The 17,820-nt window shown below is 54.0% G+C and overlaps 1 protein-coding gene across 42 annotated transcripts in view; it reads left to right on the top strand.

The window, feature by feature from the left end:
* The window catches only part of LOC126952767 (ubiquinol-cytochrome-c reductase complex assembly factor 2), a 317,841-nt gene that overhangs the window by 248,170 nt on the left and 51,851 nt on the right, over window positions 1–17,820 (top strand). The window contains exon 1 of one of the 42 annotated variants that reach the window (XM_050787769.1): window positions 17,248–17,251. The exons of the other annotated variants lie outside the window; for them this stretch is intronic. The gene's annotated coding sequence lies outside the window, so the exon portion shown is untranslated. Of the gene's footprint in view, window positions 1–17,247; window positions 17,252–17,820 lie in introns of those variants that run through there. 42 annotated transcript variants of the gene reach the window in all.

The raw sequence follows: 17,820 nt of genomic DNA, 5'->3' as shown, positions 1-17,820 counted from the left end.
CCCAGCAATCAGAACATTGCCAGGCCCACAGGAGGCACTCAATAAATATTCAAGAAATAGATTAACGGAAATCTCGATCCCAGAAGGAGGACAGCCTGGCACTGAGGTTTTTTTTGTTTTGTTTTTGAGACAGACTCGCTCTGTTGCCCAGGCTGGAGTGCAATGGTGCAATCACAGCTCACTGCAGCCTCTGTCGCTCAAGCAATCCTCCCACCTCAGCCTCCCGGGTAGCTGGGACCACAGGCACAGCTGAGACCACAGGCACACGCCACCATGCCTGACTAATTTTGTCTTTTTGTAGAGACGGGGTTTCACTACGTTGCCCAGGCTGGTCTCAAACTCCAGGGCTCAAGCAATCCCCTGCCTTGGCCTCCCAAAGTGCTGGAATTACAGGCATGAGCCACTGCGCCCAGCCTGGCACTGAGTTTCTAAGGTCTGGATTCCTCCAGTTTCCTTTCAGGCTGGTTTTGTTTGTTCGTGTTTCTTTTTCCAATCTGAGTGACTCTGATCTGCCACAGTTCCAGCCCTCCCACTGCCTTGCAGCATGCACCCCGCCCCCTGCAGGCTGTCTCTGGGAAGGCAGCCTTGTTCTGACCACAGAGGGGACTAGGCTGGACTTTCTGAGATGGGATGAGGTTCCCAGACTGGCCAGACAAATCGGCCAGGAGCAGCTGTGTTTACTTGCATTTCCTTGAGTGGAACAGCCAGGGGAGCACTGAGGACCTGCCTAGCCCCCAGCACCACATGACAGAAACAGCGTGGTGAAGATGGTCTAGAGACTGGGCATGGAACCACACAAACCCCAGGATTTAGGCCCTCTAAAACATGGCTTCTCACCAGCCCTGTAAGTGACAGCTTGAAGCAGGTTTAACTTGGTTTCTAAAGAAAGTGATGGGATGTTTCTTCCTGCCAAGAGTGTGGCCCAGTTCATCACTGAGGCTCCTCCATGAAGTCAGGGTGATTGTCTCAGCATTGCAAAGGTGTGGTGAGATTCCAGGGACGGATGACTATTTTGCAAACCAAGAAAGTGTTACCCACTAAGGGACCAGGACCGGGCTGCCCTGGCCGGGCAGATAAGCAGGAACAGTCCCGAGCAGAGTCTCGGAACAGCGAAAGAGCTGAACAACAACCTCTGAGAAGAAAGGGTAGAGGAGGTATCACTGATTATTACAGCCCAACTTCTAAGCTGCTTCTGTTTAGTAAGGAGACAGAGGAAAGTACAGTAATTTTCTTCAATGAAAACAGGCAACAGAATTCCCTTTGCCTCGTTCCCCTGGCAATTAAGCCCTTCTCTGCAAATGAAATGATTTGGTTTTCATGGGGACTAATTTAAGCACACTGGAAGGACCGCTGAACTTTTTGATTGCAAACACCAACATGTGCAAAACAGAATCCAGCAGCTATGCCAGGCTGGTGAGGCCGCCCCACCCGTGGAGCTGAGGGCTTCGACGTGGTGAGGTGGATGAGCCCTGGCTGGAAGTCCAGCTCTGTCCCTGAGTCCATGACACTTCCCATGTGACTGACCCTCTCCCCGTCTCCAGCTGCCATCTCCTCATCCCAAGTGAGAAAGTTGGACTAGATCTGAGCTGACAAACTCAGAAGTCTCTGACATACTTGGTAATGGTGGTGGGTTGAAGATGCCACATGTTCCTTGCCACTCCTTTCATCAAGAAGTGGAGTCTATTTTGTCTCCCTTGAATCTGCGCTGGCCCCATGACTGCACTGGCCAATGGAATGTGGTGAGAAGGACACTGGCCAGCTCTGCTCTGAGGCCTCAGGAGGCCTCATTGCCTCCCCTTTTGCCCTCTTAGGCCCTGAGTCTCCATAGAAAGAAGTCCAGCTGCCCGGCTAGAGACTCCTTGTGGGGAGAGATGCCAGGCCAACCCTACCATTCCAGCATCCCAGCTGACACACCAGATGCGTGAGTGCAGCCACTTTGTACCGGCCCAGCTGCACCATGTGAAGAGATAAGCTGTTCCCACCACACACTGCCCAAAGAGTGGAACCATGAGTAAATGATGGTTGCCTTATGCCACCAAATTCCTATTATTATAACTTTTTAACTTGAAATAGTTTAAGACTCACAAGATGATGCAAAAATAGTACACAGAGTTCATGCGTACCCTTCACCCAGCTTCCCCCAATGATATCCCACATAACCACAACATAGTATCAAAACAAGGAAACTGACCTTGATACAATCCTGTTAACTTAGGTGCAGGCCAAATTTGGGTTTCATCAATTCTGTGTGTGTGTATATGTATGTGCCTGTGTGTGTGTGTGTACTTTTAATGAAATGTTACACCATGAAGCTACTAAGTTTGGGGGTAGACTGTTACTCCCAATAGATAACTAATACAAGAATGGACAAGATCCCCCAGAAACACAGCTCAGACAAACTTCAGCACAAGGTGAATGTGCTGGCTCATGTAAACCAATCCACTAGAGGCAGGGTGGCAGGCCTCAGAGCAGCTCCACCCAGGGGCAGGGGAAGGATCAGGTCCTGGGCATGAGCCACATTTTCTAGAGGTCCCTTCTAGAGGACACATCTGAGAGGAAGAAGGGACCCACCCCCTGCACCACGGTGGGGCAGGGGTGGGGGAAGGACCGAGCCCTGTGCCTCCACTGGGTCAGGGCACAGAACCATGCTTGGTGGCTGGTCAGAATCACAAGGGCACAGGGAAGAGGAGCAACCCTCAAAGGAAGGGATGGGCACTGGGAGCAGAACAAGAGTGGGGAGCCATGCATTGCAGAGCAAAGGCAAGCCCCCAGGGCAAACCCTGGGCACGCAGCCCCCAGGTGGGAGGGGAAGGACATTCCACACTGGACCCAGAATGAACATCCAAGAGGTATTGTGGGAACTGGGGGCAACCCTGAGGGATAGGAATGGCTCATATGCAGAGTAGTCACTGAGGCCTTCTGCCAAAATTCTGGCACCAGAAAAGATTAGACCTCCCCACCCCTTTGAAAGTAGGCATGGCTATATGACTTGCTTTAGCCAATGAAATGTGAATGGAAGTGACAAATAGCACTTCAAGACAGAACCATTAAGAGCCCCTTCTTTTCCTCTGCCAGGGTGTGGTGCTGCAGCTGGGGGCTGCCCCTCAGCCTGGGTCCCAGAGCAACAGTGACTGGGAACAGGAGCTCTAGCTGCCCCCACAATGTACCGTGTGATCAAGAAACCAACTGATGTTGTCATAAGCCACCAAGAATCGAGGGTTTGTTATTGCAGCATCCACTGGCCTGTGCTAGCTGCTACAGGTAACTAGCTATTGCCATCTTCCCCGAGGGGAGGACACACACACACACTGCAGTAGGGGAGGTGGGGGGAACACCTGAGTCCTCTACCCTCCAACATCCAGTGCCTGGAAGGTGGAGAATGGATGTGAAAACTCTGGAAGGCCTATTCAGGCCCTAGGATGTTTTGGCTCTGCTAAGCCTTGGTACAGAGACCAGGGCAGTATCTGGCAGACTCTGTAGTGAGGCACTGCAGCCAATCCCTCCAAGCTGGCTACCCCCGCTGTGCAATTACCACCTACACAAGGTCTGGAGTCCCCTGAAGAGAAGAATGAAAGAAGTGGCGCACAGTAGGTGCACAGGCAAGGAGTCCTCATGCCACGCAGCCATGCCGGCTCCACCAGCAGCAGCCAGAGCCACAGCAGAGAGGAGGATGAGGCTGCACATTTGGGTGCTGCACAGGCAGGTTAGCAGTGGTGGCAGAGCCACACAGCAGTCCCAGGAGAGCCAGGGCCCATGCCAGCCAGTCAGCCTTGACCAAAGCTTGGTGGAAGAAGCCAGCAGGGCCCAACCAGGTCAGTCAGTGGAAGTGGAAGTGAGGTAGGGTGGACATCTCACAGCGTCCCATCCCACGCAGGGACTCATGTGCACAGCGTGCTGCTGCTCAGTGCAGGCCCTGTGTGGAGCAGGTGCCCACAATCCCCACCAGGATCTTGAAGGTGACTGGACGGGAGTGAGGAGCCTAGGCCAGAGAGGGAAGTGCGTGTGTGCGCGCGTGTGTGTGCGCGTGTATGCTCGCATGTGGGCACACTGACACGCACGCACACGCTTGTGCTCCAGCCAGCCAGTGTGGGGAGGGGTTTCCTCTGAGACAAACATGCTCCATGTACTTTATCAAATTTGCAGATGCCACACAGCTGGGGCGGACGATGGATGGCAAATACGCCAGATGACAGAGCTGGGATCTAAAGAGAAGCTGACAGGCCAGAGCGATGGGGTAGATCTAACGAGATGAAACTTAACAGGGACAAACGTGTTTATTTCACCTCATTTATTTATTTGTGTCCTGCCTCCATGTGCTGAGGAATTGGGAGGAATGAGGCTCACAGGAGGAAAAAAGTGAAATGCCCACCACAGTCGGTGGCCTGAGGTGGGGAGGGGTAGGGGGTTGGGGTTGGTGTGGGCTTGGGGGTTTAATGATGATGGTCAGTTCTATAGGCATCAGTGGCTGGCAGGGGCTGGCAGGGGCAGGATTGGTCTGCGGCTGCATCAATAAAGGTGTAGCATCCAGGCTGGGGAGGGCAGTGGGGGCTCAGCAGTCAGGGCACCTGGGTTTGAAGCCCAGGATCTGCTGGGCAGGGACACAGCCTCCTCCACACCCTGTCTCTCCTTCCCCGTGGCCAGGGCACCGCCATCCCTCTCTCTTTACACAACTCCCTGCAAGTCTGGCCTGGGCCTCTGAGATCCTCCAAAGTGCAGGGAAAACAGGTCAGTTTTGCAAGAACTTTCTCTCCACTCTCCCACCAAAGCTGAGAGGGCCGGGCTTGGAGTTTTCGCAGCAGCTGAGGGTTGGGAGTTAGATACCTCTCTCCCTTCTGAAGGGCACCTCCCAGTTCTCCAAGGGGGTTCTTACTGGCTCTCTCTCTCGGCTCTGGTTGGGAAGAAGGTTCAGCAGGAAGATGGTCATTTCTCCTAAACATTATAGGAGGGAGGGTTAGGCTGGTTCTGAGGACGCCTAAGGGGGCAGGGCTGGGCTTTGTGAGCGAAAGCCTCTGAAAAGAAACCCCAGCTCTACAGGAGGAGGAAGGCCTTGGGCTGCCGCAAGAGGCAGTGAGGCTTCTGTCACTGGAGGTATGTAAGCAGAGTTACGTGGTCACTCAGCAGGGATGCTAGCCCTGAATGGACGGATAGAGCTGGATGCATGCACTGAGGTCTTGCCCCACACCAAGATGGTGTGATTCTATGCAAGCTTTTGACGAAAGCTGGGCCGAGTTTCTCACCCACAGGAATCCAAATCCTCCTGAACGTGGTACCTCTCCCTGGGGAGCTGTTTGCCTGGTCTCCGTAGTTAAATTGAGAAATGGAAGGAGTTTGGGGTAGCAGCCAGGACTGAGGGTTCCTAAGCATGATTGGAGCCCTGTAGCCCTGGAGTGTGGCCAAGGGTCACAAAAGGAAGGGGGACTCCAGACCTCTGGGAACCAGAACTGCCTGGAGTCCCACCCCTCATGCCCCCACACAACTCCTCACCCGGCATGTGACCTTGTGCTCCAGGGAGGCTGGAGCCTAGGAAACCCCTCCACGCCCTTCCCTGTTCCTTGTCCTCTGAGGGGCAATGAAGTCTGTGCCCCAGCCCTGCCCTCTCAGCACTACTGAGACCCCCACAGAACCTGGTGTCTGCTGGGCAGGGCTGGGGCACAAACTGTAGGAAGATGTCACCCCCACTGCCGCAGCCATGGCCATCTTGCCAAAGGTCAGTGTGAGACCAGGCCCAGACCAGCCTGCCAAATGCAGACTCCTGGGGCCCTGCTGGGCTCTGAGTGAGGACCTCAGGTCTGGAGGGGAGGGGAGCAGTAGGATCAGACCCCTCTCCACTGAAGACCCACTCACACCACATGCAGATATGACCCCATTATCCCCTTCCCTCCTTTCCCCTCCCTGTCAGAGGATAAGGAGGGAGGGGGCAGGTGGCTCACTTCTCACCCTTTGCTGTCCCTGGAGGGCTTCCAGGAGGCAGAGTCAATTCAGCTGCAAGGTCTGGAGGAGGAAGAGTGAGTTCATGTGGGGCCACAGGGCCTGGTGGGGAAATAAGAACCAGCCAGAGAGGGACAAGCAGATGGTGGGTGTGGGACGGCAGTGCTGTCCACAGCACAGCTGGCAAGGCCTGGGCCCTGGATTCCAATCCCAAGTTCAGTGGCTTCCTGACTTCCTGGCTGGGTAGCCTTAGATGACACACTTTCTCTGGGCCTCACGTTCCCACCTGTATAATGGGAATGACACAGGCACCAACCTCGCAGCTGTTGAATGGATTAAATGACATAGTGGACAGCGCCTGGCACACAGACAGTATCTGTTGTTGTTATCGTTATTATGAAAACATGTGACTACAGACAGTATAACTAAGAATAACAGATAGAAGTACCAATATTCACACTTCAGCTAATGATAAAGAACTTTTCAGAGAGGCAGAAGTGTCTCTCACTGGAACAGGCTGTGCAAGGTGCTGAGCCCCCTGCGCTGGGAGCATTCAAGCAGCAGGTCCTTGTGGAGAAATGCCTGTGTGCGGAGGGTGTGCGAGGGTGGCCAGCAGGGGTCAGCAGTGCACCAGGAGGGGAGGAAGGCCAACCTCCCCACCAGTTCTGGGGACAGGAGTGACACCGGGGTCAGGCTGCCTTGCTTCAGGGCAGAGTCCCCAGCCACTGGCCCTAAGCCCAGGCTGAGAGCTTCTCACAAGTGTCTTGCAGGGGTCAGGCCAGGGCACGGACAGCAGCCAGGCTGGGCTGGGGCCACAGGAGAGGGGAGCTCTGAGGCCTCCAGTGAGGAGCCCCAGGCTGAACACACAGGGGCTCTGGGCAGGCTGCAGGGCTGCAGCAGGGTTGCTGGCGTCCCAGCAGACAGAGCTCTGGGTTCAGGCCCCCAGAAGGGTCACTCGTGTGGCCAACATGGGGCCTGCTGACCAGGCTCTCTGTGCCTGAGCCTCCCAGCCCTCTGTGCTAGGGCTGAGATCTTCTTCCCCTTCTGAGTGCCACAAAGCAGGCTGCCAGGGTCCGTCAAGCCCCACCCCCAGCACTGAGCCCTCTCAGCTCCACTGGGGCCCTCCTGGGGCCAGGAGACTGAGGATGAGGAGACCGGGCCCTGGGAAGGATGAGGAAGACGCTCATCCCAGCTGGCTCCGCCAGACAGAGACACCCAGGCTTCTCCCTCTTTGGTCCTGCAGGCCTGCAGAGCATGGGGCCCGAGACAGGGCTGCCCTGGAGAGAAGTGGGTGTGGCAGGCAGAGTACGAAGCTGTCCCCCACTCTGGAGAGGAGGGGAGAGCCTGATACATCCCTGCAGCCTGCCCTGGTACACAAAGCCCCCAGAGCCTACCACTGGGGGCCCCAGCAGAAGATGAGGGGCTTATTTCTGCATCTGACTCTTGGAGGCTCCCATTCAGAGAGTGCAGCTGCAGCCCCAGGGACGGAGGTGGGCTAAGTCCAGGTAAAAGCTGGCACTGTCTCGCAGCTGTGGAGTCAGATGCGGAGGTGGCTGGGATGCCCTCTGCCCACCGCGGCCTGGCCAGCCCCGGCCCCTCAGGAGTGGGGGTGGATCTTTCCTGGCCTCCCCTGGGGGAGGCTGTATCAGAGCAGGGCAGACAGGAGGGAAGGGGACGGACTGAAGACTGAGCAGAGAGGGCATGGGTCCCTGGCAGGTGGGCTACTTCGGAGCTTAAGGAAGCTGATGTCCCCCACCTGCACTCCCACCCCAGGAAACGCTCTGTCGAAACAGGAGAGTGACCCAGCTGACAGTGTCCAGGAGGGATCTTAGGGCTTCAGGGTGGTTCCAGGGACACAGGGAAGGTTCCCTGCCAAAACCAAGCCAGAGCCAAAACAAACAAAACCTCACCTAAGAGGAAGAGGCCTGAAATTCCACCATCAAAGATTCATTCCTTTAGTTTAACACTTCGTCCTTTTTAAAAATGCAAACCTCTCAGAGTCTCACCTACAAGTAGGTTTGTCAAAGGAGACAAGAGAGAGGATGCACAGCCTTGTGGTGAAGAAAAATGGCAGAGGCCCATCGAGAGAGCAGGTGGGGGCTCCCAGGACTTCCTTTGTGGGCCACACAGCTCTGGCTAATGGCCAGCTCTAAAAACATCTGCAGGAGGCCAGGTGCGATGGCTCATGCCTCTAAACCCAGAACTTTGGGAGGCCGAGGAGGGCAGATCATGAGGTCAGGAGATCGAGACCATCCTGGCCAACACGGCGAAACCCCATCTCTACTAAAAATAAAAAAATTAGCTGGGCATCTTGGTGGGTGCCTGTAAATCCCAGCTACTCAGGAGGCTGAGGCAGGAGAATCGTTTGAACCCGGAAGGCAGAGGTTGCAGTAAGCTGAGATGGTGCCACTGCTCTCCAACCTGGCGACAGAGCAAGACTCCATCTCAAAACAAAACAAAACAAACAGGAGAGGGGGGCTCTGAGTCTCCCCATTCTGTTCCTGTGTGCAGGGAGTGGACAGATTCACACCCCTCCACTGAAGACACCATTCACACAGGCACATGCCCTCACATGCATGTCAACATGTGCCCACCTGTGCACACACATGCATATAAGAAACTATATATGCAAACCTGGGCCCTCACCCCTCAGGTCATGCATTCAACATGGAACCTGGGAAACATAAGACCCTGAGCCCAGCTGACCCATAGGGGAAGGGAAGGGGTGCAGTCTCCACCGAGCACTCCTAACACCTCTCCAGGGGTGGCTGCCGTGGGCTAAATCCCACCCAGGGGTTGCTTTCTAATGTAGAGTCAAAGCTTCTAGCCAGTGAATATACATGGAGCACCAGCAAGCTGCTGAGGAGCCCTGTGACAGCTGAGAGGTGGAGCAATTAACCCCTCAGTGGGGATTAGCTTTTCACATGGGCGTCTGTCTCTGACCTCCCGCAGGCTCGCAGGCTCAGTCCCTCTCTGAGTCTTCAGCCATGCCACCGTGCTGATCCACCTGCACTGCACATCCTTTGGTGCTTCAGCAGGCAGGGCAAGGTAGGGGGTCCACGTTGGTGCATGGACTCATATACTAGGGGCTTTTTTTTTTTTCTTGTTTTTGAGACGGCGTCTTGCTCTGTCGCCCAGGCTGGAGTGCAGTGGCGCGATCTCGGCTCACTGCAACCTCCGCCTCCCAAGTTCACACCATTCTCCTGCCTCAGCCTCCTGAGTAGCTGGGACTATAGGCTCCCGCCACCACACTCAGCTAATTTTTTTTTTTCTGTATTTTTAGTAGAGACGGGGTTTCACCGTGTTAGGCAGGATGGTCTCGATCTCCTGACCTCATGATCCACCCGCCTCAGCCTTCCAAAGTGCTGGGATTACAGGAGTGAGCCACCACGCACGGCCTTCCCCTCCCTTCCTTTTTTAAAAAAAATAAGTTTGTTATAAAAGTGACACATGGCTGGGCACAGTGACTCATGCCTGTAATCCCCAAGCTTTGGGAGGCCGAGACGGGTGGATTGCTTGAGCTCAGGAGTTTGAGACTAGGTCAACACGGCAAAAACCCGTGTATACAAAAAATTAGCCAGGCGTGGTGGTGCGTGCCTGTAGTCTCTCCGCGGGAGGCAGAGGTTGCAGTGAGCCAAGATCGCACCACTGCACTCCAGCCTGGGTGACAGAGCGAGACTCTGTCTCAAAAAAGAAAACAGTGACATGGACATAATTTTTGAAAGTAAAATAGGACTTCATGGCTATGAAGAAAGAACATCTGTCCCTGCCCCACCCCCAGGCCTACTTCCACCTCTGTTGGCCAACTTGGTTCTATGTAATACGCATACACAACAAATTCATGGTTTTTTTTTTTTTTTTTTTTTTTTTTTTTTTTGAGACGGAGTCTCGCTCTGTCGCCCAGGCTGGAGTGCAGTGGCGCGATCTCGGCTCACTGCAAGCTCCGCCTCCCGGGTTCACGCCATTCTCCTGCCTCAGCCTCCCGAGTAGCTGGGACTACAGGCGCCCACAACCGCGCCCGGCTAATTTTTTTGTATTTTTAGTAGAGACTTTCACCGTGGGTCTCGATCTCCTGACCTTGTGATCCGCCCGCCTCGGCCTCCCAAAGTGCTGGGATTATAGGCGTGAGCCACCGCGCCCGGCCAAATTCATGGTTCTTTTATTTTCGATTTTATCTATTGACTTAGCAAAGATTGTATTTTAACTTCCCATTAGGAGGATTTAACTGGCCCATTGCCCACTCCTCCTCCCCCATCCTGCCTCTTTACTTAACAATTTTTTTTAACTCAGCATCCCATGTTTACATCAGTGTTACAACATGTAAATATTAGTCTAGCTGAACCATACAGCATATTAGGATTATATTTCCTTTAATGTAAAAGTTTTTGGGCAGGGCACAGTGGCTCACGCCTGTAAAGCCAGCACTTTGGGAGGCCGAGGCAGGTGGATCCCTTGAGGTCAGAAGTTCAAGGCCAGCCTGGCCAACATAGTGAAACATCGTCTCTACTAAAAACACAAAAAGTAGCCGGGTGTGGTGGGTGCCTGTAATCCCATCTACTCGAGAGGCTGAGGCAGGAGAATGGCTTCAACCTGGAAGGTGGAGGTTGGGGCGAGTCAAGATGGCGCTACTGCACTCTAGCCTGGAGAACAGAGTGAGACTCTATTTCAAAAACAAAACAACAACAAAAAAAAAACTTTTTGGTTCCTAAAGTTAATTAATTTTCCTGTTGGTTGTTGTTTATTCCCTGAGGTTTCTGTTTTTGCTTTTGAGACAGGGTCTTACTCTGTCACCCAGGCTGGAGTGCAGTGGCACCATCATGGCTCACTACAACCTCCACCTCCCGGGCTCGAGAGATTCTCCCAAGTAGCTGGGACCACAGGCATGCGCCACCACACCTGGCCAGTTTTTTTGGTTTGTTTTTGTTTGTTCGTTCGTTTTTTGAAGAGATGGGTCTCCCTGAATGCCCAGGCTCATCTCAAACTCCTGGATTCAAGTGACCCTCCCACCTTGGCCTCCCAAAGTGCTGGGATTTATACTCCTGAGCCACCAAGCCCTGGCCCCTGAGCTTTCTATGTACCTTCATCAGTTTAACCCCAAACTCTCTGACCAGACTTTAAACCTCTTCTCCAGGCAGTCACATACCTCTGGCAATCTGATCAGTCTGTTGTTCCCTTGGTGGCATCTTCCCTCTCTGGAGCGCTCCCCAGGCCTGCAGAGCCCTGAGGCCCTGGGACCCGCCTCCACCACTCTCCAGAATTGGACTCCCTACCTCCCAGACGCCATGCCATTCTCTTTCTTGGCTTATGTCCTCATTTTGGTGGAGGGCATTATCTGAGAGCTTTCAGCTGATCCCCCTGCCTCAGATGTACGTGGGGCTTCCAGTTTCAGAGACTTTTACCTTGTTTCTTATTGGATCCCTTGATGGCTGGCCCGCCCCAGAATGGAGAAAGCTGGCTGGGAGCTAGTTACCACCTGTTTGTCTCTTTTCACCTCTCTGAGCTGCGCTCTCTCGTCTACAGTCCTCTCTGGCTTATTCTCCCTGTCCTTGCAGGCACACACTTTTTCATCCTTTGCTATCATTTAGTTGGGTTCTCAGATACAGTGTTTAGTTCACGGTGGGGATTAACTGGAAGCACATCTCTGATTTCTTATTAGAAATCCCACGAGACCTAGCACAGTGCCTGGTACCTAGCAGGTGCTGCATGGATGGATAAATAAACAAATGAAGGAATGACAAAGAGACAATCCTCTATCCTCAAAAAGCTCACGGCCCAGTTGGGTGGAGGATGCAGGTTGGAGGGAAGGGAAAGTAAATGTGTAGAAAACCTTGCCAGAACTCAGTGTGGGGCGGGTGCCGTAGGTGGCTGTGACACCAAGGCGCCTCTGGAACTCAGCAGAGGACAAGTACATCAGCTGCACAAGCAGGGAGGGCTCCCTGGAGGAGATGGCCTGCTGATCAGGGTAAAACATGGGAAGGCCAAGAAGAGGAGAGAGGTGAATGGAGGGAATCACTGGACAAGTATATCTGGGCAGCCAAGTTCAGGGAGCAGGTGGGAAGGTGAGGGAGGAGGGGCTCTCAGACTGGGGCCAGACTCACCCCATCACTACGGGAACTGCCACAACCTGGGTAGGGGCATGAGGAAGGCTGTGCCTCAGAGAGGCCAGTTGTGCAGAGGATAAGGGTGTCCTCCACATGAGAGGTGAAGGCTGAGGCAGTGGCCGGAGGGACCGTGCAGCAGGTGAGCAGCAGTGCAGTGAAGACCAGGACAGAGAAGTTAGGAGAGGAAGACCTGGAGGTAACTGTGGCCCCCTTACTGGGAAGAGTGCAGCCAGCAGGAACCTACAAGTGTCCCGCAGGGGGCGGTGGGGCTGGAGACCAAGATGGTGTTGCAAACACAGCAGGGGACACGCCTTGAACTGGGTTTTCTTCCTGGTTTGGTCACTTACTAGCTGTGTGCTCTTAGGCTAGTGACTTACAGCCCCTAGGACTCAGTTTCTCCATCTATAAAATAAGGATAGTCTAGCCACACATCTCTCTACCTCCACGGTCTGCACCCCTGTCACCTCCAGCCTGACAAATGCAAAACATCCTCACTGGCCCCATTTCATTCCTTGACCCCAAGGTTGGCTTCATGATACACGAAATAAGTTCCACGCTCAGAAGGGCCCCAAGATTTCATTTTGCACTGGGCTTCACAGGTTGTTTAGATTAGGATTGACCCCTATCCACTCAAAGGAGAAGCCAGAGTTTCTCTCTCTGTCACACACACACACACACACACACACACACACACACACACACACACGCACGCACGCACCCCTGACCCTCTTCTCTACCTCTCTCCCCTGGCTTCCTCTGCTCCAGCCACACTGGCTTCCTGGCTCCTGCCCCTGCTTGCAGTGCCTCTTCCTGGCTTCCTCTTCCCACATCTACAAACTGGCAAACCTACCTCCTCAAGTCTCTGCTCAAAAGACAGCTCGGCCAGGCCTTCCCTGACCTGCTTCTTTAACACGGAAACCCCCAATACACCCCACCATTAATTCACTGCATTTTTTTTCTCTGCCACACTACCATCTACCTTCTACTTGTTTTACTTTTAAAAAAAAATTTAGGCTGGGCATGGTGGCTCACACCTGTAATCCAAGCATTTTGAGAGGCCAGGGCAGGTGGATCACCTGAGGTCAGGAGTTCGAGACCAGCCTGACCAACATGGCAAAACCCTGTCTCTACTAAAAATACAAAATTAGCCAGGCATGATGGCACATGCCTGTAATCCCAGCTACTCTGGAGGCTGAGGCAGGAGAATTGCTTGAACCCAGGAGGTGGAGGTTGCAGTGAGCTGAGATTGAGCCACTGCACTCCAACCTGGGTGAAAAGAGCAAGACTCCGTCTCAAAAAATAAATAAAATAAAATAATAAAAAATAAAACATTTTTAGCTGTCTGCCAGTTAACAGCAAGGGTTTATATTGGTTTTGTTCCCTGATTAACTCCACTATCCAGATCTGTGCCTGGCCCGGAGAGGGAGCGCAGCCATGTGTGCAGAATGAGTAATGTGGTGATGTCTCCCCAGAGCCTCTCGGTGGGGGAGGGGGGGTTCCCCCCCCAGTGAGTGTGGCAGGCAGCCTGTACATCCAGCTTGACAGGTGAAGAAACAGGCCTGGAGCTGCAGGGAGGGCTGCCACACAAAACACAGGACCCCACTGAAATTTGAGTCGCACAGGATTAAATTCAAATGTGACTGGGCGTCTGGTATTTCTATTTGCTCTCTGGCCACCTTAGCTCTAGGGACTTGCCTGCAGTCACCTCCAATTCAGTCTAGACAATTCAGTCTAGACCCAGCCTCCCACCCCTGCCCCCACGCTCCCCATCTGCTCGAGGCTGCCCTTCCTGGCACTGCCTTGGGGACACTGTCACTGCCCCAGTCTGGGAAAGTGAACAGGCTTCTCGCCTTCTAGGCCTAATTTTATCTGCACCTGCAGGGGCTGGAAAGGGCACCAGAAGAGCTCTGGGGACTGAGCGGGCCCATGCCTGCAAGTGGCCTCCTCAGGCCTCAGAACTTAGAGTCTGGGTTTCTGCCCTGGCCTTGTCCAGGGGTGCAGACAGTTGGGGCATAGCTAGGTTAAAATAAGAGAGGTGTGAGGGAGAAAGCTTGAAGGGCCTTAAGGGTCCTCAGGGCTCAGGAGAGCCCCACAGCGTGTGGGACCCTCGTGGCCAGGTCTCACTATGTCTCACCTGATGGCTCCAGGTCTCACTATGTCTCACCTGATGGCTCCAGGTCTCACTATGTCTCACCTGATGGCTGCTGCAGCTTCCCGGGGGATTCCCCAGAATTGCAGGATCTCCCAGGGGATTCTCAACCCTGTGTGAGGAGTCAGAAACCTGTGCCTCAGTTTCCTCATCTGTGCAATCAAGGGATAATAATGGCACTTTCCCCACAAAGTTACTGGAGGATTGACTGAGTTGATACATATTCATGGTTATAACAGTGCCTGGCACATAATAAGGGCTTTGTATGTGTCTGCTGACATTGCTGTTACAGATGTTGTGATCTGAACCCCTGGTCTTGCCACCAGACTCCAAGCATTCCCTGCCCTCCCAGGTCTTCCCAGTCCCCTCTACTGTCTACAGCAGCCTCCAGGGCCTTCCTCGGGCAGAGATGGGGCCACGGGGAGTGGGATGCCCAGAGAACAAAATCCCTGACCACCAACCTGCCCAGATGCGGGGCCAGCTGCCAGGGGACAGTGTGTGGGCAGGCCAAGGATAGATAGCAGCTTCAGCCCCGCCAGCCCAGCTCAGCAGAAACCAGGGCCGACAGTAATGGGCTGGCAGCCCCCAGCTGCAACCAACTTCATTTTCTGCCACAATTAAATGATCGCCCGCATTTGCTCACCCTCACTTATTCAATTACTTTAGCGGCCCTGAAGGACTCTCAAATAAACAGCCATAAATAACACGCGTGGCCGCCCCCCAGGCTATCATCCGTGCCCAGCAATCACAGCCCCAGCCCCGCACCTTCCTTCCAGCAGAGAGATGCTGCCTTGCGCCTCCCCATTCCCCAAGTTAATCCTCCCCAGCTCCCACCACCCACGTCTGAAAGTCCAACCCCCAGCAGGAGAGTCTGCACATCTGGGTCCCCACCTGGCTCTCCCCCTGCCCAGCTGGGTGTATCTGGGGGGCCACTCCCTCCGGGGGCTTCCATGTCCTCATCTGTGGAATCCCTGTTATTAAAAATAATAGGCTGCCAGGCATGGTGGCTCACGCCTGTAATCCCAGCACTTTGGGAGGCCGAGGTGGGCGGATCACGAGGTCAGGAGATTGAGACCATCCTGGCTAACACGGTGAAACCCTGTCTTTACTAAAAAATACAAAAAATTAGCCGGGCATGGTGGCAGGTGCCTGTAGTCTACTCGGGAGGCTGAGGCAGGAGAATGGCATGAACCTGGGAGGCGGAGCTTGCAGTGAGCTAAGATCCCGCCACTGCACTCCAGCCTGGGTGACAGAGCAAGACTCTGTCTCAAAAAATAATAGGCCAAGCATGGTGGCTCATGCCTGTAATCCCAGCACTTTGGGAGGCCAGGGCAGGGCAATCCCATGTGGAATGAGGAAAAGTCCATGTGAGCTATAAAGTGTTGTCTTGGCAAGCGGCTGCAGTCCTGGCTTCAGTTGAAATGGGCACCCCTGGCGAGGGAGGAGAGAAGAGGTATCCTTCTACCTGCCTCCATCCCCACTTCCACCCAGCCACCTTGAAGCCTTCCAGAAATGCCATGCTCTTCAGGCCTCTGGGCCTTTGTGGACACTGTCCCCCTTGCTGTTCCCTTCATTCATTTCTCTGCTTGGAGATTACTACAGGAGTCCTTCAAGGCCCAGCTTGCATGCCCTCTCTCCTAGGAGGCCTGCACCTCACCCCCATGGCAAGTAGATGAATCTCTCCTACCTTCTGCTCCCACAGCAATTTACGTCCTGGATTTGGGGGACAATGCCAGATTCAAATATTCTGAGCCACAACATAACCATGTCAAGACATGAATCTAAAATTAGACAGTATGACGACATCATTTCCACTTCCAGAGACCAAGCCCCATGTTATTAAAAATCATAGGCCAAGCATGGTGGCTCATGCCTGTAATCCCAGAACTTTGGGAGGCCAGGGCAGGAGGATCTCTTGAGCCCAGGAGTTCCAGACCAGCCTAGGCAACGCAGTGATACCCCCAACTCTACAAAAAAATCTACAATGGTGCACACTCACAGTCTTATTTCCTTAGATGGCCGAGGCAGGAAGATCACTCGAGCCCTGCAGTGAGCCATGACTGCGCCACTGCAATCCACCCTGGGCAACAGAACATGACCTTATCTCTAAAATATAAAAAAATTTAAAAATAACAATATTCAAGATTTGGGGGAACCTTGTGTGATACACTGTGCTAAATGCTTTTTACTTGCATTATATCACTGAAACATCACAACAATCCAAAGAAAATTATCCTCATTTTACAGATCAGGAAACAGAGGCCCAGTGAGGTTAAGATGCCCATCCGCAGTCACATCACCAGGAAATGGCAGAGTGAAGAATAGAGCCCAGGTGAGTCCACATCCACAGTCCAGCCTCGATTCCGTGCAGCAGAAAGAACTGGCCATTCTGGGACGGGGGTTTAGTTCTGGCTCATCCACTAGCCATCCTGCAACCCCAGGCAGGGCCTCTCACCTCTTCACAGCCTAACTTTGTCTCTCCTCTCCTGGAAAATGAAAAGACTATTATCAGGTGGCCTCTGAAGGCCCCTCCAGCTCTGGTGTTCCAGGATTTTCTTTCTTTCTCTAAAGGACTGCTCTGAGTGGAGCCAACAAAGCAGTCAAACCAACAAGAGTGGCGGGCTCAGGCATGCCCTGGGGAGACGCTCAGGGCAGGGTCCTCTCAGTCTCCCCCTCCTGCCTGGAAGGCAGGTGGCAGCCTGTTCTCTTCAGGAAAGCAGCCCTCCACCCTAGAGAGGGCAGCAAAAATTTCTCCAAGGACCAGTGGGCAGGGCGGGGCCCCTGCTGGCCACCTTCCTCCTGCAGCCCTTGATGTCAGCCACCGTGAAGGCCTCATAAACGTTACACGCAGATTGTCTGTGGGACAAAGGAGATGCAGGCTGCCATATCAATGGCATGTAATTGGCTTCTCAATGTCACACATTGGCTCTTGCGTGGATTAAAAGTCCACAAGAACCTGAATCCTGGCCTGGGGGGTGGCAGCCCTGGGTCCTCTGGGTCCCAGCTCCCCGTGTGGCCCTCAGCAGGGATATCTTCTCCCTGGGCCTCAGCCAGATGTGGTGTGGTCTGGGGGATGTGGATGAATGACCCAGCACTGCTGGGAGAGCTAGCCCAGTGCCACATCCCCAGCCTGTGGCCACGTGCAGGGGCAGCCATCTCCTCCCCTCCTCCCAGCCTTCCGCAGGCCCAAATAACGGCCCAGGCTTGGCTGGGGAAGTGGAAGAGTGACCCGCGCCTTCCCCGCTGGGTAGAGATGTGTCTTTGCACCAAGGTGTGACTGAGGGCTGCCTGATAATGAATCCGGGCTAGGAGTGTGGGCCCCAGATTCAGATCGCGGCTAGGCCACTCTGTTTCCTCCACTGTGAAATGAGGGGAATGATGGCCCCTCCCTCACAGGGCTATTGGGAGGACCCAGTGAGATAAAGTATGTGAAGAGCTCAGGGCAGGGCCAGCCCTCTGCCCCCTAACCTGCTTCTACTGATCATGGCCATAGGGTGGGCATGGTGGCTCCCCTCAGCACCTCCCATTCCCAGGGCCACACACACACACACACACACACACACACACACACACACACACACGGCCTGCAGAGGTTGTCTGTCCCTGAGGACCTGAGTGGTAACACCCCTGCTGCTTCCTAGT

The sequence above is a fragment of the Macaca thibetana genome, chromosome 4, assembly GCF_024542745.1.
Source record: "Macaca thibetana thibetana isolate TM-01 chromosome 4, ASM2454274v1, whole genome shotgun sequence".
NCBI lineage: Eukaryota > Metazoa > Chordata > Mammalia > Primates > Cercopithecidae > Macaca > Macaca thibetana.
Note: the sequence above shows the minus strand (reverse complement) of the source record. Positions and strands in the feature narration are given on the sequence as shown.